This window comes from Lissotriton vulgaris, chromosome 3_1 (genome assembly GCF_964263255.1).
Source record: "Lissotriton vulgaris chromosome 3_1, aLisVul1.2, whole genome shotgun sequence".
Classification (NCBI taxonomy): domain Eukaryota; kingdom Metazoa; phylum Chordata; class Amphibia; order Caudata; family Salamandridae; genus Lissotriton; species Lissotriton vulgaris.
Genome location: NC_141689.1, coordinates 1,422,066,027 through 1,422,090,529, shown reverse-complemented (window position 1 = coordinate 1,422,090,529; position 24,503 = coordinate 1,422,066,027). Strand labels below are relative to the sequence as shown.

The window sequence follows — 24,503 nt, the reverse complement described above, 5'->3', positions numbered from 1 at the left end:
TGCTGTCACTACAGTTCGGAAAAAAACGGCCAGCCTGTGCCAGGGCTCAAACCAGAGCCCGATAGAGACCCGTTTCGAGGCCCCCTTAAACAAGCACTGGCGTTGCCAATAGGTCTCGCAGTAGGAAAGTTGGAGCTATTGGTTTTGTAAATGACAAAGCCGTTTATGTTTTTAAAATGAAAACAAAAATAAAAGGCATTGTTATTTGCAATTGTAATAGCTCCAACTTTCCTACTGCGAGACCTAATGGCAACGCCAGTGCTTGTTAAGGTTTAGGGATTGGTAAAAGTAAAGGGAGGTAAGGGTCATTTTAGGGCTATGGGGTGGGCAGTGGTAAAGGAAGGTAAGGGTAATTGAACGGTTTAGGAGTGGGCAGTGGTAAAGAGAGGCGAGGGTAATTTTAAGGTTCAGGATTGGGTAGTGGAAAAAAGGTGGTATGGGGAACTTCATGTTTTAGGGGCAGGTAGTGGTAAGAGGAGGTTGGGAGTAAATGAAAAAAAAGATAATTGGGGGAACCCCGTCAAAAAAGAAAATATTAACCTACAACTACATATATGTATATATGTTTTACTTTCCTTACATATGCGTGCAAAAGGCATGTGTGGTTATGTCATGCATTCAACTGAAAAGACCTGTCATCAGCCTTCCTGAAGTAGCAATCGGGCAAAGATAAAGGAGCAGACCCTGCCGTGAAACTTTCTCACATTTAACAACAGAAACCTCTGACTCACACCCTCTTCCTACCGTTAATGAAATGGCGGTGTTCAGGACGTCTGATCAGGGTTCCCCTGCTAAGAATTCCTCACAGAATGTCTATCTAAAGATAGTCCTGTCTCAAACCTCCAACACTTCAGTATCTTGATCTTCTATTTTCAGCACCAGGAATGCAGGCAATACACTTCCACTGTCTGTGAAAGTTGTATCCCATTGTCCATTTTGTGTCTGATTAAACTAGAGGCTATTCAAAATGAATCCCACTGGTCCTAGCAATCAGACTCTCCCTAGAACACAGAGTTTTGATACCATGTGGATGTTAAATACACACTCTCTCAACACACAGCATATCAGACAAGGATCTAGATTTCTAAGCTGAACTATACATGAGTAGATCTGTTACCCTTCCTGAGGAAGGATAAATGTCTGTTCAGTATCATTAAGCCACAAAAATCTGTGTGAAGCCACCGCCACTTCACGCCAACAACCCAAGACATGAACAGTTGTCTCATGTTATTATCAAGCATTTGCACTGCATTTGCGGGAGTTAGAGCTATTGGGATTGTAAATGACTGTAATTCATCTATGTGTTTTGGTTTGGAGTGGATATATGTGGTTTGGAGTGGAACTATGTGGGTTGAATTTGATTTGTTAGTTGCGCAATCGTGTGGTGTGTAGTGTATTTGTGTGGAAACACATGATGTACCGTGCTCTTCTGCTATGGGTTGCAAAACAATTTTATAAGGCAATCATATAACAACCAAACAGAACAGCGTGGCCGCACTCGACAAATTAAACATTTGGGGCATACTCCATAAAAAGAACAGTACTTATGGTTTATAGGTTTCTCTTTCTTTTGCATACACTGGCAAGTTACGACGACGAGCCTCACTGATGGCAGAGAGCAGTATTACAAGAAAAACAAGAGCAGGAATAAGATCGGAAGCAGGGATTACTGAGAACAGAGATGCTACTGGGGGTTGGAGGCTGAGTTGGTAATGGAAAGTCTTGCATTCATAGATGTTTTTGGAATTCCGTTGTGCTAAGGAGAGGGGGTGGTGGGGTTCTTAAAGCTATCCTAGGTGTCCAATTCATTGGGGGGAGGGGTGGCAGGGGGTTGAAACTAATTTGTTCTAGATGCCCGGGCAGAGAGCGGGTCATCCGGATTTTAAAGCGTAGGAATGCAGGCTGTGCAATACGAAACAAAGGCGGGCGGTCGCCTTGATTAATGATTAACCATGGCGACGATGAATGGGTCTGAATGCGTAGTGTGAAGTACAGCATATTCATTGATTAGAGCAATGAGTGCTACATGTCATACCCAAACTGTAGCTGCTACTTGGGGAAACGGAGCAAAGGCAAGTGCCAGGAGTATCACGTCATGCAGAACAAAACAAATGCGTGCGGCCCCCATGCTTAAAGATATAAAGCATGGGTTGCCGCGCTTGGTCAGGCCTTTAATCCTGGAATGCATATTAACTCGGACAGTGCTAATTAAACTACAACAAGTTGGAAATGTGGGACAGAAGGCAAACATTTTACCTTTCCGCTTGTAGGAATGCTGCACCGGGCAAAACGAAAGAAAGGCGCGCTGTCGCCTTGATTTAAATGTAAATCAGTCTGAATGTGTAGTGCGAAGTACAGCTCATTCCTTGATTAGCGCAAGGAGAGCTGCATGTCATAAACAAACTGCTACTCGGGGAAGCGGAGCAATGTCACAGTTTGTAAACCACTGTCCGCACAAAGGAGAAAATATGGCAAGAGGCTCTCGGTTTTTGTGCTTGGCGCTCTGCCCCATTGCTGCCATACTTAACAAGCTGGATTTGTATTTAAAACAGAGTTAAGCAGAGGGGATGAGTCTGCCGGCATAAACGCAATCGATTTCATGGTAGGGGGTGGGGGGAGATGAGGCTTAAGAGCGGCGCCTGATTCGAAGCGGGCACGGAGGGGGTTACAGAAGGGGGGTGGGGAGGGGGTCAGTTACATCGAAGGGGTAAAGTACCGGATTGAAGGTTAGACATTTAAAATGAAAGGGGAGAGGGGAACGGGGGTGGGGTAACCAACGATGGGCTATGCAACTAGAGAGGGTGTCAAATAACAAGGGAGAGAACAACACGAGTGGTGGGGGAACGCACGCACGGAGACAAAGCGAAAAAAAAACCAACACGTACCTGATAAATGCAGAGCGGCCGGGAAACTGAAAGTACGGCCGGCCTGTGGCTGGCCATGAATAATTTGGGGAGGAGAAGCCCTTTGATGTGCTGTGCGGCGTGAATGCGCGTGCTTGTTTGGTCACGTGATTCACGTGAACTTCAAGAAAACCGCAGTAACGAAACCCTTGGTTTGACGAGCGTGTTGAGCACTTGAATTCTCGCTCCGCTCAATGCGCTTGCGCGCATTGATAGGTCGCGAGACCTAAAAAACTGCCGGTGCTCAGACCCCTTGAGACCCGGCCCACTTAAAGCCCTGTGTGTGCATATCATGTATTTTAACTGAAAAAATAAATGTTAAGTTAGGTGAAACTGTTAGTTAAAACGTAATATTTTCAACTCAAAAAACAAAACCACTGAAATTCACCAGTTATAGTTTACTGAGCTTACTAGAACTTGTCTCCCCACCATTGTTAGTGTTGTCATGAATGATGTCATTTTGAGATGTTATCATTGAGGCCATCAGTGATGTCACTGATCATGTAATGAGTGGTGCCATCTGTGAGGTCGTAAGTAGAGTATTGTGAGGGCACAAGTTCTAGTTAACCCCAGTCCTCTATAATTAGTGAATTTCAAATGTTTGGTATGGTGGGTCCCTCTGGGATTCCCCTACCCCCACCCTCTTATATGATATTTTAAAAATATTTTCAGGACAGAAGAGCAAGTCTCTGAGTCATGTAATGGCGTGCCACAACATTTCTTTTCATGTTGGGTCCAGCCAAACAGAGAATTGACTCTGGGGAAAACCACCTCAGCCAATCAGAAGGATTCAATTTTTTAATTTCAGTTCAAGTGTTCAGATATCTATAAATGTTTAACCATGATTTCACAAACTATTGAACGGAATTGCACCAAATCTAAAAAAGGAGTAAAGATCTCACTTTCTGCCAAATTTGTTGTAATTCTGTTTCAGCCATTTTGGTTGTTGCGGTGTTAAAAAACCCCTATAGAAATTGCATGGGAGAATTGCATTTTTTTGGGAATCCCCCCTTCAACCCTCACTCGACTGACCCCACCCCGAAACATTCAGGGAAGGAGCTGACGTGGACTAAACCCTTTTTTTTGGGGGGGGGGAGGAGGAGTTTTATGAAGATTCGTCTAAGCATGCCCAAAGTTATTAGCAAAACAAACCATCTATTTCCTATGGTAACTAAGTCCTACCCATAACTTATCAGCTGGCCACTGGTAGGGTGCAGAAAGAGTACTTGGCCTCTTTGCGCAATAGAGGCCTAAAAGAGTTAATACAGCAAATGTTGTAAGGGTAAAGAAACATATATAAAACCGTGGCATAACTATAGAGCTTGGCATCTAATAAATAAAGCGCATGCTGCTATGCTGTGTTGTCTTATGTTGCAGTTGCCCTGCCCAGGAGTGTGATTAGTGCACAAATGCAACATGCAGCCTTTGGGAGCGACTGTTGGTGCTTGTGGGGACTAGACTCTACTCTTATGAGAATTATTTAAATGAGCCATCGCTCTTCCTCTTTCCCCCAGTATAGCTATCAATCTGTTGCTTTTTGCAAAACTGGGCCTGCTAGGGGTGGCGGACTCTGCAGCGAATTAGTTGGTTTAAGAAGAACCGAGTGCCTTGTCTGAGGGATGCTAAATTGTACATAATCACAAGTGAAAAATGTGTAGTGCTTGGTGCAGACGGGTCATTTTTTGTGGCTAACACATTGCATTACTGACCCCCCCCCCCCCCCCCCCTCCCAATCACCTCAGCCCCTAATTTACGAGCTCCGAGACTGAGGACGATTTCATGCCCTCTGAATGAAGAAGTCATTTAGAGAGGACAGAGTTTTTTTTGTTACCTCGTTTAGATTTTTCCTCCATAGTCTTATAATTGTTAAAAAAATATATGTACACGTATATTTGTGTGTGTGTGTATATATATACATGGATATATGTGTGTGTATGTATATTTTTGGAAGCAAATCGTAACTTCTAGATGAAAGCACGCTCATGAAGAAAGAAAAAATTCTTAGGTGATGAAATGCAAAAAGACCCGAATTGAGCACTGTCCCTTTCAAGTGCCACACGTTCCATCTCCTGGCATGTCTTGTAGACAGGTGCCTCAATTTTTTTTTCTGGCTCATGCTGAAAGGATCTCAGAAAACAAGTAGCGTTCTGTCATCTGTTTTCTAAATTATTTACGTCAGAGTTAGGATGTGTTGTCCCAAATCAACATTTTTAAGACCACTGAATCTGTTCCAATTTGTTTTGATTTTGAAGGGAGATTATTTTGCTATGAAGTTATTATTTGTGAAGTGACCTTCATGTGGGAGGAAGAAGGCAGCCCCAGACACATATTGTGTGGTCTCCCTACACCCTTCTGATTCAGTAAAAGAATGTGATTTTTTTCCTGAACAATTTGAAGTAAACCTTGAATCACCGAGAAGGAATCCGCTCCCACATGAAGCTCAATTACCTTATTGCCAAAGATGAAAAGGAGCAGCCTTGTAGTACGGCCAGGGAACGTACCCCTTCCACTGCGACCTCTCCCTTTCTGTCAAAAGACTCCTGTAGAGGGACATCTATGGAGAGGAAAATGTGGCACCATTCGCGCAACTACCACTGTCTCTGCTCCTGTCTGCTCGACGTCGTACATTGATCTCGAAATGTGCAACATGCAAATGTCAAAGCCAAGTACTGTTGTGCGATCAGCGTCACTGTGTAACCCACATAGACATCTCTGGGAAAGCCTGCACACTCAATAAATGGCAATTCATTCAATGTCTAGAAAGTTGACCCTGAAGAGGATTCTCTCGTATCCTTTGGTCATCGTTAAAACACTCCACATCAAAAACATTGTATTCTAGACACTGTCTACCATCGGATCATTCGGATCATCTGGAATTGTCATACACATCCACTCTAGCATTGTCTACCTTACCATTGAAAAATCCGGTAATAAAGAAGCTGGATGAAGACTCACTGCAGTTTCCTTTACAATGTTTGAACCTCCTCCAAGCCCAATGTGGTTCAAAGATCCTATTTCATCCATTAGAGCTAGATTTTCAACCACGTCCTGTGGAATCGCCTCAGACACAAGGGAAGAAGCTCTATCTACTTCTCCATTCAGAGATGTCGCACATTTATCCTCTTTTTACATCACCAACTGGATGCACAACAAAGTTTTTACTCATTGCTGATGTAACTACATTTCACCTGCCTGCTTGCGGTAGGCCCTGGCTGGGGTGGGACTTCGTCCCCCTGCTCTCCATGATGTTAGGAGGCGCCAAAGACACAAGAGTTTTAAAGAGCCGGACATTTCCTGCAGCACTGGACATGGTTTCACCTGCCTGCATTCATGAGGCCCGGCTGGGGTGGGCCTTCATCCCCCAGCACTCCCTGCAGTTAGGTGGAGCCAAAGACACATGCTCTGAAATGTGCTGCACGTTTCCCACGGCATGGGATGCGCCTAGGCGAAGTGCGGGCCCGCCTGCGCCCAGCCAAGTCCAGACGAGGCTGGGCTGGGCCACAGCTCTTGGTTTGAGACTTTTGGACATGGTGCCAGTAATTGGCTTTCTATGGATTCTAAGGGAATGGTTGTTGACACTGAGTAAGGTTGGAGTTTGCAACTATCCTCTGCCTGTCCTTGCTCCTCTTCGTTTTGTTCTTCTTTCATTAGACGCAGTGTTTAGAACGTAATTTATTCTCCCTTAACCCTGGTAGGTTACTTTGACTCATGCGGAAAAGGAATTTGCCTGTGAACTAGGGAGGGGAAAAGTGTCCGGGTTCCACCCCTCTATGTCCTCTTATCTCACCGTGGCAATGGGTGCTCTTACCACTGAACTCAACCTTGTGTAAAACCACATGGAGAGAGTGCAGAAGCGGATTACTGATTTTTCCCATTTACCTGAAGATCTACTCATGGTGCCTCCTGGAACCTAAATTGACCCCTGATGTTATTACACAGCATGATATTCTTCCATCTAAAGCACAAAATCGGTACCGGGCAAATCCAAAAACCCTAAAATAGTTCAAGCCGATTTTAGAATCATTGACATTGGTTCGAGTTACTCCACCAATATTGACAACAGTCCCCCACCTTCCAAAAAAGAAGCTGGGAGAAGGTATATCAAATAGGCCTATGCCAAAAGCTCATGTTAACCAGGACCCTCTTCATGCAGTCAGGGCCCGGGCATCGTCTCTCGGCCTTACTCGCACTGTAACAAATAACCCTATGAACCTAAAAACCATGGCCAACATACTTAGGGCTTTTCAATCTTGTCAGCCACTAGTTACAGGAGTGAAGAACCTGCTGAAATGTTTCAAGCAGTTCGTGATGGACCAAATTAAATCTCTGATTGAGGTTCTTAAAAATGTCTCACCAGGCGACACTAGCATGAAAGAAGCATCAGGATTGGGGGGAGCGGCCTCTTTCAGCACTCCCGTGGACACTGGAGCCCTACGCTGTCTCTAATCCAACTGTCTTAGACAGCTGGGTTAGAGAGGTTCAAACTGCTCATGTGTGGCTATCCTTTGCAAGACGGCCGGCCAAAAAGACATGCGTACTTTAAACCTAGACCATGACCATCACTGCTTTCTGCTGCTGCCTGACTGGTGGCAGCATCAACCAGAAAGCGCGTTAGAGTTCTTGTTTACGATGGGTCTGTTGGTCTGTTGGGTGTACGTACTGTTCTATTCTGAGTACACATTGGCACTGCAATACATCGAGAAAGAGTATATAGAAGACACAGCTGTGTGTTGACCGCATTGTCCGCTAAGGACCCTGAACCTCGGGCTGACTCGGTACAGTGGGCTTCTCTCTGGGGCAGGGGATCCCATGGCAGAGCCCTCACACTACATTAATGTAACGTGTGTTGTTTGCACCAACAAAGCTCTCGTGTACCATCTTTCTTTAACAGAGTTTCCATTACCCTCAGTAACTCTGCGAGAGCGGAGTATGCTGTGTACTACATCGGGCACCAGGACTTTGGCGCCCACCTGAAGTTTGTGAGGATTTGCTTACAGCACGGGCTCCTAAAGCCTGGACTTTTACTGGACATCTCACCTGCCCCTCCTCCACATAAATGCGTACCAGTGCGGCATTTCAATTCTCGTAGACACGCAGGGATGCAACTTACAGACCCACAAGTGGACAATTATGCCTCTTCAGGGGTAGAATAAAATGATGGAGTTTCCTTTTCCGGTAATGTGTTCGTTTCCAGCCTGTGAACAAGGAGATAGGCATCTCCGAAACACTTAAGGCAGTGTAATTATCAGGAGGTGAAATGCTGGTATGCCTAATTAAAATTCAGTTGAATGTACTGTTGCAGAGTGTGGTCTTCATGCATGGGCAAATCTTGAAGTAAGATATTTATATATATCACTCGTTGCTTGCTTATTCCAGCCACAGCACCAAATCAGAGGGTGTGTCATCCGTCGCGGACCAACCAAGCCAGGTCCGATTGATATTCCAAAATCACCTCGCACACAAGGAATGACAATGCCGTGCTTTGGCCACAATCACATTTATTGTTGGCTGATGGATATTACGCGTTTTGCCTGCCCAGCAGGCTTGCTCACCAACAAGAATTTGTAAAGTTTCAACCATTTTAAATCATGTGCTTGTGAATGTGTCATGTGTTGAACTACCAAGGTAGTGTATACAAAGACAGACTTGTAGTTTTTTACATTATCGTTTTTGACTCTCATAGAAAGGTTCTTTTTTTTCATTTCAAGAAAATTTTATTGATGAGAATAATGGTAAGAATAATGAATATATAATGCAATACAAGTGATACAATCGATGCAATAGAGATATGCAAAAAGGGCTAAAATTGATAGGAAAATCAAGATATTAAATATAGATAATGAACAATAGCCCATGAGAGCTATAGATTTCATTCAAGTAAAAACCTCTACCAAGGCCTTAAAACATATGTATCACTATAAAATGTGGAGAAGGGGATAGGGGAGGAAACAGAGAGAGGAAGAGAGGAGAAAAAGAGAAAGAGTAAAGAAAGAATGAGTAGGAAAAGAAGACAGGAAAGAGAGAAGAGAAAAAAGAGAGAAGAAGGATTCCCACATGACTAACCCAGCCTAGAGACCAAATAGCAGACAACAATTAGACAGACACATCAAAAGGAAATTGAGGAACCAACCCCTTGGAAGACAATTCCATATAATCATCCAAAGCTTTCCAAACCCCACTAGAGATAGATGGAGAGAGGTGAGCTTGATCAACCGAAGTATGAGCACTACGTAAAAAGGAGACCCAAGCCCACCACGTATGATAGGAAACCGATGAAAAGGATTTCCACTCCATAAGAATAATTTTCACCGCTACAGTCAGGAGAAGATCCAACAACTGTAACTCCAATGGGTCTAAACAAAGAGGAGTAGGGGCAGCCAGTGGGCCTAATAAAATTACGGGGAAGGAAAGTTGGAGCTCAATACCAAAGATAAGAGAGAGATGTTTCTGAATGAGGTTCCAAAAAGGTTGAAGCAAGGAACAATGAAAGAACATATGAGGAAAGTCGCCTGCCACCAGGCCACAGCTCCAGCATAAGTTGTCTTCTTTAAGGTGAAGTGAGTGAAGCCGTACAGGCGTCCAATGAAGAAGATTAATAGAAAAAAACTTAGACTGCATTAAAGAAGGTGCGATTTTATTACGAAGAGAGAATTTACCAATTGATTGCCAAGTTTCAGAGGAAATATGTTCTGTAGTGGCATGAGCAAAATGATGTAACCATTTACGATGGGCCACCGTCTGGTCAGGGAGTGAAGCAGAGGACAAAAATTTATAAATTTTGGAGGCAACATGACCAGATTTGATCCAAATATTAAAAAGAGAGATAGTAGAAGAAGTAGGATGAAGACGAACTTTAGCAATGGCCACCTTAATTTTAAGAAAAGTATAAAAATCAAGATTTGTTAAGGAATGGTTCTGAGCCAAGGTAGAGAAGGGTAATGGTTCGTCAGAAGCACCATATAAATGTTTAACAAGAGAGATTCCTTTGTCTGCCCAATAAGAGATGAGGGTGGGAGAAATGATAAGCTTAAATTTGGAATTCCTCCAGATAGATGTCCACCTGGTTTTATGCAACGGAATTGCCACCTTCTTATCTATTTTACGAACCGCCGCAATTGTATCAAGAATTATAGACCGGGAAAATAGGATATGCAAAGTGGATGCAGTGCAAAAAGAGGCAGTAGGCAAAGGAGATGCTAAATGCTGTTCTATGAGCAGCCAAGAAGGAACATGCAGAGATGGCGGAGAAAACCATAAAGCACCTTGAGACGCCAAAAAAGCAGTCTGATATTTCTCCCAGTCAGGAAAATTACAACCTCCCATATCACAAGGACGACGCAAAAATTTGTAGGCAAGTCGAGCACGTTTGTCATTCCACAAAAATTTAGAGGTCAGAATATCGATTTCGCGAAAAAAGGAATCTGACAATTTAATCGGCAGCATGGATGAAACAAAATTAATAATCGGAGTGATCATCATTTTGAGAGTTTGGAGGCGACCCCACCAAGAAATATGTTTCGGAGACCATGTATCCAAAAGACGACGCACCTTAAGTATAGTCTGAGATTCATTATAGGCAATAGTGGTAGTCAAAGTAGAACAAAAATAAATCCCTAAGTATTTCAAGCGTGTAGACTGCCATTTAAAGCCCGCTGATCCCATATGCGAGGGGAAACAATAGGCATTTAAAGGGAACATTTCCGTCTTGTCTTTATTTAGGGTATATCCGGAAACCGAAGAGAATAGAGAAATGATGTTAGAAATAGCCGGGATTGCCAGAGCGATATCATCCGAAAAAATAAGAACATCATCTGCGTATGCAGCAGTTTTAATACAGTGAGGGCCAAAAGAGAAACCCTTGATATCAGGATGTAGGTCAATCAAACGAAGAAGAGGATCAATGGATAATAAAAATAAGAGTGGGGATAAGGGACAACCCTGTCGAGTGCCCTGACTAAGATTGAAAAAAGAGGACGTCGCACCATTAACTCTAATGTTAGCTTTGGGTTGAGAATATAAGGACATAATCATATTAATGAAAGAGTCACCAAGATTGTGCGCGCATAAAACCGCACGAAGAAACGGCCAAGAAACCTTGTCGAAAGCCTTTTCCGCATCAAGGGCCAAGGCCGCGGCAGGAAGTAGAGAGCGTTTGGCAACACCGAGAACATGACAGAAAGTGCGGACATTGTCTCGCGCAAGACGGCCTTTCACAAATCCATTTTGGGAAGGATGAACAAGAAGAGGGACAAAGGATTCTAGTCTTTTGGCCAGGATTTTAGCAAAAATCTTTGCTTCCATGTTAAGGAGAGAGATAGGTCGGAAGTTTTTAGGATCCGAATGATCTTTCCCCTCTTTCGGAATCACTACAATAGTAGCTTCAGCGGACGTACCCGATACAGACCCATCTTTAATAAAAGAGTCAAAAACAGATTTTAATTTGGGGACAAGTGTAGGGAGAAAAGTTTTATAAAATAAGATTGGATACCCATCAGGACCTGGAGCTTTACCAGACCGAGTAGCTTTAATCGCAGACTCGATTTCGTCGGGGGAAATCGGTTTATTCAAAAAAGAGCGATCAGCATCAGAGACCGACTGAATCGGAACCGATTGTAAAAAAGCTTGACACTGGTCAAAAGAGGACTGATTAGAGGGAGTATACAACTTATTATAAAAGTCACGAAAGACTTCCAGTATCTCTTGTGTTTGGAATTTTTTAGAACCGGCGTGGTCAGTAATAGAAGAGATCTGCGAGGATTTAAAAGAAGAGTCCTGAAATTTTAGTGTAGCAGCCAAGATTTTCCCAGCTCGATTTTTTAACAGCAACTTCTTTGATTTTTGAGCTTGTACCCCAATATAGGCTCTTTTAGTAACAATGGTATTATATTTGTATTTAAGTAACTTTATTTGTTGTAAACAAGTCGGATCCTTAGAATGCCTGAAGGAAGCTTCCAAAGTCTTTATTTCAGATGACAAGTCCGTAAGTTCTTTTTTAATAGCCGAATTACGTTTGGACATACATTTAATGACCTGACCACGGAAAGTACATTTAAAGGAATCCCATAGAACAATTGGGGAAGAGACAGAGCCTTCGTTCTCACAAAAAAAGGTATCAATATCTTCAGAGAATTCAGCAACCTGAGAAGAATCATGTAAAACTTCGGGATTCAATCTCCACGAGCGAGCTCGTGAACGAGGGGCAAACGATGATAAAGTAAAAGTGACAGCAGCATGATCAGAGATTAAAATAGGATGTATAAGCGGAGAAGAAGAAGATGAAACAAGAGAAGAATGAACTAAGAGATAGTCAATACGAGAGAAGGAAGAGTGAGGCGAAGAGAAGAAAGAGAAATCACTACCAGTGGGGTTATGAAGACGCCAAATGTCTTGAAGCTGAGTAATGGAACACATGTTGAGCATTTGTTTGTGGGATTTAGGAGGACGAAACTGGAATGCAGAATTCCTGTCTAACAGAGGGTCCATTGGTAAATTGAAATCACCACCAACAATAAGATTGCCAGAGTGCGGGGTGTCATTTAGTTTTTTGGTAACCGATTTCCAAAAGGACGAATCATCAATATTAGGTGCATAAATATTCATCACATACAAATCATGCTGGCCATCCGACAATTTAGATAATAACCAACGACCCTCAGAGTCATGCTCAGAAGAAAGGAGCGATAACCCAGAATTCTTTGAGACTAATGTAATAACTCCATTTCGTTTACCCAGGGCATCAGAACAACAAACATCCGAAACCCATTCCTTCCTCAAAAACAACGCTTCTTTGTTAGTGAGCTTGGTCTCTTGAAAAAGAACCAAATCAGACGACAGGGATTTACAATAATCTAAAATTTTTGACCTCTTCACCGGATGAGTTAACCCCTTAACATTAAGGGATAATACATTCAAACCCGGCATGGAAAAACATAAAAATCGAAAAAAGACAACATGGGTGACAGAAACAAGACCAACGACAGAACTACAAGGAGCCAATCATCAAACAAAAGAACCACATTAGGCGGGTAAATTTGGGGAATCCAAGAAAAAGAGAAAGGGAGAAGAGAAGAAAAGAGAAAAGAAAGGAGGGAGAGAAGAAACAGGAGGGAAGGCCTAAAAGAGACCACCATCATATTAGGGAGAACGTGGAGAGGTGAGTAAGGGACCCGTACTAGGCAAATAAATAGGTAATAGCAATAGCCCCAAAGAGATATGGTGACCAAATAACAGGAATAGGGGAACTGGTAAGAAACAAAAGTAGCAGCACACAACAACTGAAGAAGATAAATAAGTAAACTATAGCTAATAAAATACATAAACACATTTAGCTAACAGTCTAATAAAGAGAAACATAGTTATAGTACCAAATATAAGAGAACAAATTCTAAAGAGAATAATCAGCAAGATGTAAAGCATGAACACTAGAGTACAGCATGGCAAACAAAATTTAAGTCCTACAAAAGAAAACTGCATAGTGAATAAGCAATTCATAACTGCATATAATAGCACTAAGACGTCGACAGCATATCAGGGAGAACGTGGAAAGGCAAGTAAGGGACCGTACTAGTCGAAAAAACAGTTGATAACAATAGCCCCAAAAAACTATAATATCCGGATGGCAGGAAAAAAGAAACTGGTAACAAACAAAAAACAGTCCCGCCAAGCAGCTTAATAACGTAAATGAGCATACTCTAACTGAGATAATGTATAAGCACATATAAAGCAGTCAATGTCTCGAAACATAGCTATATTACTAAATATTATTAGAAAACCTGATAAGAAAAAAAAACATGAGGAAAATCATGAACAGTAGATTAATGCATGACACGCAATATGTATATCCTAAAAAAAAAAAATAACTACATATTCAATGAATACACTATAACTATATATAAAAAAAAAACATTATATATGTGAGAGAAGAAAAGTAGGAAAATATCAGAATAGGAGGAAAAAAGAGAAAAAAGAAGGATAGAAAAAATCCCCTACAGAAAAAGCAAAGTAACTATAAAGAGAGGAGCATCAAAAAAATGGAGAAATAAGTCGAAAGAAAAGATGACAGAGATGAGAAATAAGAATAATGGAAGACAACTAAAAGAGCAGCATAGAAGAAATGATTAAATGAGTAAGAAGAAAGAACGAAAAGTTGAAGAAGCGGAGTAAAATAGGGGAGAAGAACACATTAAAGAGATACTAAGAGGTACTATTAGAAAGAGAGCGATAAAGGGAACAGACAAGTATGAATGTCAGAAAGAAGGATAGAACGGAAATGAGTGTGAACATAAGAAGAACAGAAAAATATCATGACCATTTATGGACATTAAGGTCGGCCCATAAGCACAACAGGAGAGAAGAGAGAACCAAACATGCAGAGAGATACATCCAGAGATAAGAAGAAGACAGTTCAAGTGCCCGAGGCACCAGGAGACTGTGCAGTCGCTTTTTGAATCTCCATCTCTATCTCCAACTGGTTGTCCAGGAAAGTATTTAGATCAGCCGGTTCCTCAAAAATTTTAGAACGTCCTTTATAAGTAATGCGGAATTTCGATGGACCAGAAAACGAGAAGGGAATACCCATCTCAGAAAGACGTTTACGAAGATTCAGGAAGCCTTTTCTCCTTATAACCGTATCTCTGGCAAAGTCCTGAGAAATTGAGATCCGATGACCTTCCCAGACGACTTGTTTAGCTTTCCGCATATGAGAGAGAATCAGTTCAGTATGCTGATGCCTCAATGGTTTAAAAATGATTGCTCTTGGCTGGGTAGCTGTCTTAGACCGAAACGTTGGAACACGGTGTGCTCTTTCTATCTCAAAGTCTCTGTGGAAAGAGATTTGTAGGGTATCCGGAATCCAATGGGATAAGAACTCTATCATAGATGAAGATGATTTCTCTGAATCCTCCGGCAGCCCAAAAATGCGTAGGTTAGATCTACGATTACGGTCCTCCTGCTCAGTTAGGTCTCTGCGCAACGCCGCCATTGAGCGCTCCAAGTGGTTGAGGGATCTGGATTGCTTATGCATACCATCCTCTGCACAACTGATTCGAGATTCCGTAGCAGATACACGAAGAGAGAGGGCTTTAAAGTCATTCCTGATAGCAGACACCTCCACTTGTAATAAATCCGTGTTAGTTTTCGTGGACTGCGCAATATCATGTACCTCATTAAGGCGCGTTAAGATGGTGTCCAGCGTGGAGGTAGTGTCTGACTGAGCAGACTCAGGCGTAGGAGACACCGCCTTAGGTCTTTTCAGTGACGTACCAACATCTTTAGCGTCTTTGTTACTCATGGAGCGACCCATACTTGTAGCCATGAAGGAGTAACCACAAAGAAAAAGTATATAGCCACTGGAAGGAGAGAGAAGAGCCAAAACTGCGCAGCCTTCAGCCCAAAATAAGAAATACAGCACACTGAGCTGAATGGGCACTTATAATAAAATAGCGGCGGACTTATATGCAAGGCAGACAGGTAGCCAAAGAATGATAAAGCTACAATTAATGCAGGAGGGCACAGCACGGAGTTCGCAGGAAAAAATCTCCACACCTGAATGAGAAAGTTGCACTGAGAGAAAAATAGCGCGTAGACAGTCTAATTCCCAGCCAAGCAGCAAGAAAATAGCATAAAATAGACAAAAACGTTACCAAGTGCAGGCATCATAAAAGAAACTCACTGGGCAACCCCCACGACCTGCAACATTGTAGCGAAGCTGGCATTCCTGAGGAGAAAATGTCACTGCGTCAGGGGAAGGAAATGGCGGCCATCCGTGAGGAAAACGAGCGTCAGATACAAAACATGCAGCCGGTGTCAAAAGCAGCAGGAAAACCTCAGCAAACAGCTCCCCTCACATTCCGCTGTTGCAGGCTGCCTTTTCCGCTCACAGGGGCAGTCGGGGAACGGATAAATCAGCCCGACGGGAGAACTCGCCTCGGAGCTCAAGCGCAGTCCGCCATGCAGAAGCGGCGCGCAAGCCACGCCCCTCATAGAAAGGTTCTAAAAACAGATTCATATTTTTAAATGTTGATTTTAAAATATTCACAGTATTCCATTTCAAAACACCATCATCACAGAATTGATCACATAAATTACGGATACGAGATTCTTGTATTCGTGTGCTATTTAAGAATCTGTTATATAACAAATTTATTAGTGGATCTAACAAAAAAAAAACATCTCCTTTCCAGATTGAATAAATTTAGGGTTGCCAGATTACTCCGTGTGATCTGAGAGACATTCACTTTCCTGTCCCGGGTTTCTTGTTTATTTGTCCGCAGCAGAGCACTTGCGCTGGGACAAACGAGTGAGTCTTGGTCAGTTGAATTGAACTGGCACAGTTATTAACATTGGTTTGGAACGCGAAAAAAACAGGGCTTGACACTGTGCATATTACATATTACCCCGTGCAGGTTACTGCTCAGTTGTGTGTGTACAAGATTGTTGTCGGTCATAAGTAAGCAAGCGTTCCAAAGTTAAGCTGTCCTTCATGCTAATTCCCTGCTTAGTGGTTAAGCATCTCGTATGGGATACCTCACAGCTCTGTTGAATTCATTTCCACACGGTGCACACTTGTATGTGGTTTTAATGACGTTTCTAGTGGAACATGTTATCAAAATGATGTTTTACTGTAAATGCCCCTATTTATATAACTTTTTCATTTGATTAAGTAAATAGGAGTACCAGGTCCATGAAATCAGATTGCTGACTCAGAAGTGAGACTCCAGTGTGGGAAAGTTTCCACTGTCTGATCCGGGGGTGGGAAGGAATGTGCTTTGCTTATAAATATTCCACAAATGCACTAAAGTGTGTTATGTACATTAGCGTCTCCGGTCGCATGGTTTCACTTGCGCTGCACCGTTGAACAGCGGACACGTTTTGCACCACCCGTTTCTAGGTGTTTTGCCACCCTAGGCGAGAATTGAATTATGCCACCCCCTCCTGTGTCCCGATTTTTTTGTTTTTAAAGTTATAGCAAAAGCACAGAACAGTATTGCGACAAGTCTGGGAAAAGTCCCAGGATTAGCCTCCCTGGGCACATCCTGCTGTTCTTGCGCTCTGCTGGGGTCATGGATTTGTGTACAAAACAGCTGCAATTTGAAACCAAGACACTTGTTTACCAAGTGGAGCCCCAGGGCTAAGAAACACTATATGGCTTCGAGGGGGAAGTGAAAGCAGGGGGTGAATTTGACCTAAATCTGTACCAAATGCTCAGAAACACTTGTTAACCCCTTGTATGCTGGTGACGAACCCCAGCCGTCATGCTCCACAGTGCTCGTGTGCTGATGACGGCTGGGGTTCGTCATGGCCCCGCCCTGTTCGTTTGTTTACCGCACAGCGGCGGAAATGGGCCAGCAGCGAAGGGGTTAAACACAAATGAAGAGCCATCAAAAATAAACTTTATGTAACTGACGTTAACTCCATATTGTTTCATCCAAAAGTCCTAGCTGGGGAGCGCCATCAGATTAGGCGTGTCTGCTTCCTCAGGATCAGGCAGGTGCATTTTGTAGATCTGTCCACTTCAGCTGGCCCCCACTCCAAAATAGCGCCTGTGAGGATTACAGCTTTGAGCTGCCTGTGCCAGGTTGGGAGTGAGCCCTACTGTAATATTCCGAACATTTTCGGTCACGTGGAAGGGTCTAAAGCGAGGCCAGATTTGTACCCAATGCACGTTTATTTTTTGCAGTTATATTTAGGCAATCTCGACCCAAAGGTTTTGGAGCGCTTTACATGAGTACCACTTAATGTTACACAAGGAAACATTTATTTTTGGTAGGCACGGGAAGGTTAAGTGATTTGCTCAGAATCACGGGATGTTCAGTCGACACGGAGGGTCGAACCTGGTCCCCCCGCCTCCATGCTGGCATCTCTGGCCCTTACCTCACATCCTCCCCCCTTGGCAGCAGGAGAAGGGCTAAAAAGGGGGAGACGTTGATCCAAAAATAAAACAACTGATCAGAAGCACATTTTCAAGACAACGCCATTAAAAATAAAAATGTTGGTTGGAATAAACTTCATATTGTGTACCTCAAAACGCCCTAGGCGGCGCTAAGAAATGAAGCCTGTCCCTAGTTCTTTCTCAGGACCGTGCTCATCCGTCTTCTGCAGCGTTGCACCATTACTACTCACTAGAAGGGGCCTGTGGGGATGACAGTGTCGAGCTGGCGGTGGGCATGGGAGGATGTCCGGTTCTTGCTTGGACAGACATCCCTTCTTGCCAAGCCAATTTACTCAAGCCCCTGCGGGAAACGGACCGTGAGGATGATTTTCATGAGTGCCGGCTGGCTGCAATCAAAGGTAAAGATCCTTTCTTAATGGGAGATTTACCCCATCCAGCTCTGTGGAATGGATGAAATGCGGAGCTACTGAAAGGCTCTGTGGACCTGGCCAGGGCTTTCTGGGCCTGCCTGCCTCACATCTGCATCCAAGTGCCGGGTGGGAGCGGCAGGTGTTACTGAAGGAAGAATAGAGCTCCTAGTTACGCTCTCCTTCCCTCTCTGAAATAACCGCTATCTGCCCTGTTAACGATTGGCATGAAAGCTTAACTCCACATAGTGTGTGTTATAAACACAGGAATTGCAAACCTCCATTACCAGTTCGGAAAATGGGAAAGGATTTTATATCAGTATTTGATGTTCATAAAGAAACCAACATGACAACATTTGAATTAGGCACTTCAAAGTTCCAAGTAACATCTTCAACTGCAGTTCGGCATTGACGTTAATAGATATATTTGTGCATTGCCCACAGCTGGTGACCTGAGGCTGTCCAAGTGCTTAGAGGTGGGCACTAGGAGGGAGGCTCTGCTAAAGGCTGGGGCCACAGGCGTGCAAGTCTCAGCACCTTGTAACTAAAGTCCTTCCGAGCAGCGCCATGGACCCTGCTTGATGATGCCCCCCACCCGCTAGTCTAGCTCCTCTGCTCAGGGACTCGAGGCGCCCTCCCCTGTGTTCAAGACGGGGGCACAGTGCTGTGCATGCTGCGTTCTCGGACAGGACTCCACCAAAGCGCGCCGGGGCCTTCCAAGGGACCCTGACCTTCGTGCACACTTTTTTTGCCGCCCTCCCCTTTTTGCCGCCCTAGGCGGCCGCCTAGCCCTGCCTAATGGCAGAAACGGCCCTGCGTGTTTTCTTCAGCATGATGCGCGGCTTCACCTCAACCAGTGAGTGGTCAGACACCTTCAGCTCCTTATCCAGTGCCAGTCATGTGTGCGTCTCACGAGCCGAGACTGCCTTTGCCAGACACACCTTTTGTAGGCAGTTTGATTTAGTGGAAACTCAACCAGATTGTATTGGAGCGCTTTACATGAGCACTAGTTACCCATTCATTTTTTTAAGGCGCGGGCAGCTAAGTGATTTGCCACGAATCACAGTATGTTGAGACCACGCTGAGAGTCAAACCAGGTTCTCCAATTCCAAAGTAAGCAGCTCTGGTTGTTACGCCACATCCTCTCACCTGAGGTCTGATTTTAGAATTTGTTTTATACCCGGAACCCGTCAGAAGCCCACACCCCTAAATATCAGGAACTTTATACACACGTATCAGTAGCACATCCGTTGTTGGGATGTTTGCAGGTTTCACACACTGCTTGCTCACGGAGTAAGTGCACTGCTTTGTGGGTCTCTTGAGACTTCTTTAAACCCCCCCGCCTCAGACTGAATTCTGTACTGTCACTCTCCGACTCATCCCAAATCTCATTCTACTACTATGATCTCCAAAATAGCCATTACTGGGTTCTTTCCTCCTCCTATCCTTCATTGGCCCCCCCAAACCTTATTTTACTATGATGATCTCCCAAATAACTCTAAAAACCAAAGGTTAAAGGAACTTTATAGTTTGGAAATACATTTTTTTTTAAACCTTAGAAATTGACACAAAAAAACAAACGTTACAAGGATGTCATAATTAGGAAATAGCATTAAAAAACGATGTAATTCACACACAAAAACAAAGGTTACAGGGACGTTCTTGTTGTTGTTGTTGTAAAAACTTTTTTCCGGCCGATGAGGCCATAAAAGTGCATAATTTAGCATTCCCATGTATATATACACTTTATACAGTAATTACAATTTCATAATATTTCGGGCTAGACACTCCACTGAGGCTGTTGTGGTGTCGGTCTTGGATAATCTGAGAGAGGGCCTAGACTCTGACCAACCACAGGCGCTGATCCTCCTGGACCTATCCGCCGCCTTTGACACGGTGGATCATTCCATTCTTCTTTCCCGTGTCAGGGCGGCGGGTATCGGGGGGACAGCCCTTGTCTGGCTCTCCTCTTTTTTTGAGAGACCGCACCCAGGCGGTCCAGTTGGGAGATTTCTCCTCTACTCCTCTTCCGATCTCATGTGGGGTTCCCCAGGGTTCTTCTCTTTCCCCTCTTCTGTTTAATTTATATATCGCCCCTTTGATTTTTGCTCTTCAGAAGCTGGAGGTCACCGTCTATAATTATGCAGACGAACTCCAGCTCATCTTTAATCTTTCTTCTTCCTCTCACTCTGTCTCCAACTTTCACTCGGTGATGTCTTTCATCAGGGACTGGATGAATCATAATCATCTTAAACTGAACCCGGACAAGACCGAGCTAGTCTTGACGGGGGGTTCATCCAGCCCCTGGAATTCTTTGTTTTGGCCTCCTTCTTTAGGTTCCCTTCGCTCTCCTTCTTCCTCCGTTAAAACTCTGGGCATTAAACTCAATGACCATCTCACTCTCCATTCTCAGATCGGGTCTGTTGTTTCCGCTTGTTTCCTAACTCTTCGCACTATCCGCACTGTTTCCCGTTTCTTTTCCTTTTCTGCACGTAAACTTATCTTGTCCGCTCTGGTCATCTCCCGTTTAGACTACGGGAATGCCCTCTATAACGGCATCCCGGCCTATAGTCTACGGAGATTGCAATTAGTACAAAACCAGGCGGCCCGTCTAGTCTACTCTCTCCCTAGATTTCACCGTGTCACTCCTCTGCTAAAGGAACTCCATTGGCTCCCGGTTCGTGAGCGAGCATTATTCAAACTGGGATGCATGACTTTCATGGCCCGTTTGGATCTCGCTCCCGCCTTCATTTCCTCGGCGGTACAGCCATACGTGCCCTGCAGAGAATTGCGCTCATCTTCCCTTTGCTTACTCAGGGTACCACGTTTCAAGCGCAAGAAATGGGGTGGAGCTAAATTCTCTTCCTTGGCCCCGGTGTTTTGGAACTCCCTTCCCATTCACCTTAGATCCTCCACCCAGTATCTTCCTTTTCGTAAGCTACTTAAAACCTTCCTTTTTTCTCAAGCCTTTCATTTGTAACTCCTCTCCCATTTCAGCTTAGCGGTCCTTTTTATATGTTCCATCTATGCCTGTACTTATAAGCGCCAAGAAACCGCATGGTGTACGCCGCGCTATATAAATACTTTAAATTCAAAATCAATATGTACATGGTTAAAAAAAAGGTAAAACAGAAAACAAGAGATAACCAAAATAAACATTAAAAATACACAGTGGCTAGGGGAATCAGGTGTTCCTGAGTAATCCTCCCTTATAGAGGTTTTAGAGACAATCTTCTCCTAATAAGCCACATAGCATTATTCATTATCATTGATGATTTGTCGATGCACACTCAGATCAGCATGATTGTTTCTTCCTGCTTCTTGTCTCTCCGTGTGATTCGGAAAGTTTCCAGTTTTTTTACTATTGACGCTTTGAAGTCTATTCTCCTAGCCCTTTTAATCTCTAAGGTGGACTACGCCAATTCTTTGTATATTGGCATCCCTGCCAATGAATTGCGCCGACTTCAGCTCATTCAAAATCAGGCTGCTAGGTTAATTTATAGTCGGTCTAGATTCCATCATGCCCTCCCTCTTCTTAGGCAATTGGTTACCGGTTACCGGTTACTCATAGATGCCAATTCAAATTAGGATGCCTTATTTTTAAATCTCTGGCGGGCTTAGCCCCCCATTATATGGCATCTCGGCTCCTAAACTACACTCCTTCCAGGAATTTACGGTCGTTGTCAAAAAACCTCTTGGTTGTTCCTCGTTTTGTCAGGAAGAAACATGGGGGGTCGTGTTTCTCCTTCTTGGCGCCCAGGTTTTGGAATGCCCTCCCTGACCACCTTCGTTTTTCCCCATCATACTTGGAATTCCGTAAAGGTTTGAAGACCTGGTTATTCATCAGAGCGTTTGAAGTCCATGTTGTCTTTTATGGGAACTGCACAGCACTAGTGCCATGAAACCTTTTTGGTAAACGTGTGCTCTATAAATTGCCCCAACTTTAACTTCAACCTCATCTTTATTTCAACATTATTCTCATAAGAGTTCACAGTTGATCAAAAATTACAATTTACAACAATTGACGAAGACCATTAAAAAGACAATAATTTCATCATAAACAGTTGAATCATCACCATAAAAAGCATAACCTTATACATGATAAAAGAAGAGTAAATGCTTAAAATCCCTGGCCTCTGAAACTAAATAAAAGAGGGACATCCAAGTGCTCAACCCAATTAACAGACAATACGACTTGCCGTAACATTCTCAGCTTTCCTCCTTATGTTCCACATGGCTGCTAAAAATTTAGATACTGCGAAAACAATAAGAGGAGAGAGATCAGTTTTGAGTATTCTAAAAACTTGGAGGCAGCTGCTGATCCCCAAGCTTTTGCAAATAGGAATAATCCACTTCTTTCGGGGAAATTTATAAGCCGGGCAGAAAAACAGAATATGTAATTCATTTTCGAGCTCAGATGTACAAAGAGGTATGCCCCATTTACTTGTGAGTGCTCTAATCGGCAGGGAGCCATGTCTCCATTGGAGGTATAATTTTCTTAAAAGAACTGGGCTAACATTATCTAGTACACCATCAAATTTATAAAAATCCTTTATCATAAAAAACATACTAGAGAGTGAACCTACATTAGCATTCGATAAAGTGGTACTGATAATCTTTTCATGATATAAGTTAACAATGTACTTGCGCAAGAGGGTGGAACATGCGCGTTCCGGATCAGACCACAGTAGGGGAAGGCCTAGTGTCTCAAATTCCTCTTTAACATATTTAAGCCAACTGATGTTCCGCACATTGGGGAGGCTAAGCACCTCTGGCAGCTCTTGTCTATAATGCTTAAGTTCGGGGGTTACCCACAACCTCCTCCAAAAAGTCAAGGGTTTAACACCTAATTCCTCACTTATTGGACGAATACCCAGATCCATCCTTAATGGCAGCAATGGTGTTGTGGGAGGGAGTGATACCAATTGTTTTAGGAAGTTATTCTCTGCGACAGAAATCGCGGATGCACACTTGTGGCCCCACAATTCACCCCCGTATGTGACCGCACCACGGGCCTGTAATTTTTATATTTCCAGTGGAGGGCCAATTGGTTTAACCAAAGATTTATTATATAACTTTAAAATGCCTCCAGCTTTTTGGGCTAGCTTGGCTTGACAGTTTCTTTGGTGTTGGACCCAAGTCATATTTTCATTCAACGTTAGACCCAGATAGACAAATGTCTTGACTCTTTCGAGTCAGACTCAGTCTATCACTGGACTCGGGCGTGTAGTTGTTGGGGGGGTTGAAAATCATAAATTTCGTTTTTGAGGTGTTTATTTCCAGCCCCCTGTCCTGGCAAAAAGACACAAACCCATTGAGGACTCGTTGAATGCCCATAGGGGTCTTAGAAAGTAGTAAAGTATCATCCGCGAACATGATCGCAGAAATCCTAGACCCAGCAAGCTTTGGAGCATCGGTATTTTGAACCGCGTTCAGGTGCGCGATTACCCCGTTGATGAAGAGGCAAAACAGGGTGGGCGCCAGGACGTACCCCGGTCTTACCCTCCTGCCAAAGGGGAATCTGGATGATAGTAAACCTTCCTTACCGCACCTGACTTGCGCATAATTTCCAGAATGGAGGCGTACTATTATGCCCAGGAGTGAAGGTGGAATACCCATGTCTGAGAGGACAGACCACAATTTCCGACTGGGGACTAAATCGAAGGCGGCTCGGAGATCGACAAAAACTGTATATAACGAGCCGCCCTCGATTTCCACAGTTTTCCAGAAATGCATGTTTAATCTAAAGATCTGGTCTGTGGTGGATACCTTCTTTCTAAATCCAGCTTGATAAGGACTTAGAATATCTGAATCCTCCATCCAATCTAAGAGGCGGTCTAGTATTAGCCTCGAGAAGAGCTTCTGGGACACATCAATGAGGCTAATTGGCCTGTAGTTGGCTGGGAGCAGGGGAGAGCCCTACTTGAAGATCGGGACTATCTCCGCTCCCAGCCAAGTACTAGGTACCGCCATGCCACCCAGGACTGCATTGAATATAGACTTTAAATAAGGTGCCCATACCAGTGGTTCGTGTTTAAAAAGGTCACGGGGCACGCTGTCAAGCCCCGGGGCTTTTCCAGAGGGGAGTCTGGCAATAGCTGCCCTAACTTCACCCTCCGAAAAATCAAAGGTGGTCATATCGGCCATGTAACCAGGTGATGCTCCTGCAGAAGGAGGGTCCTCTGGCGAAATTTCGCCAAAATACAGAGTATGGAAATGCGCTTCCCGAACCTCTGGAGCGATGTTAGGTAAGATACCTGGGACATCGTCAGCCGAGCCTGTGGTCACGATCTGCCAAAACTT

General features: G+C 43.7%; 1 protein-coding gene across 2 annotated transcripts in view; it reads left to right on the top strand.

Moving 5' to 3' along the window:
• KLHL8 (kelch like family member 8) overlaps positions 1–24,503 on the top strand; it is a 406,134-nt gene that overhangs the window by 215,543 nt on the left and 166,088 nt on the right. The gene's annotated exons all lie outside the window — the stretch shown is intronic.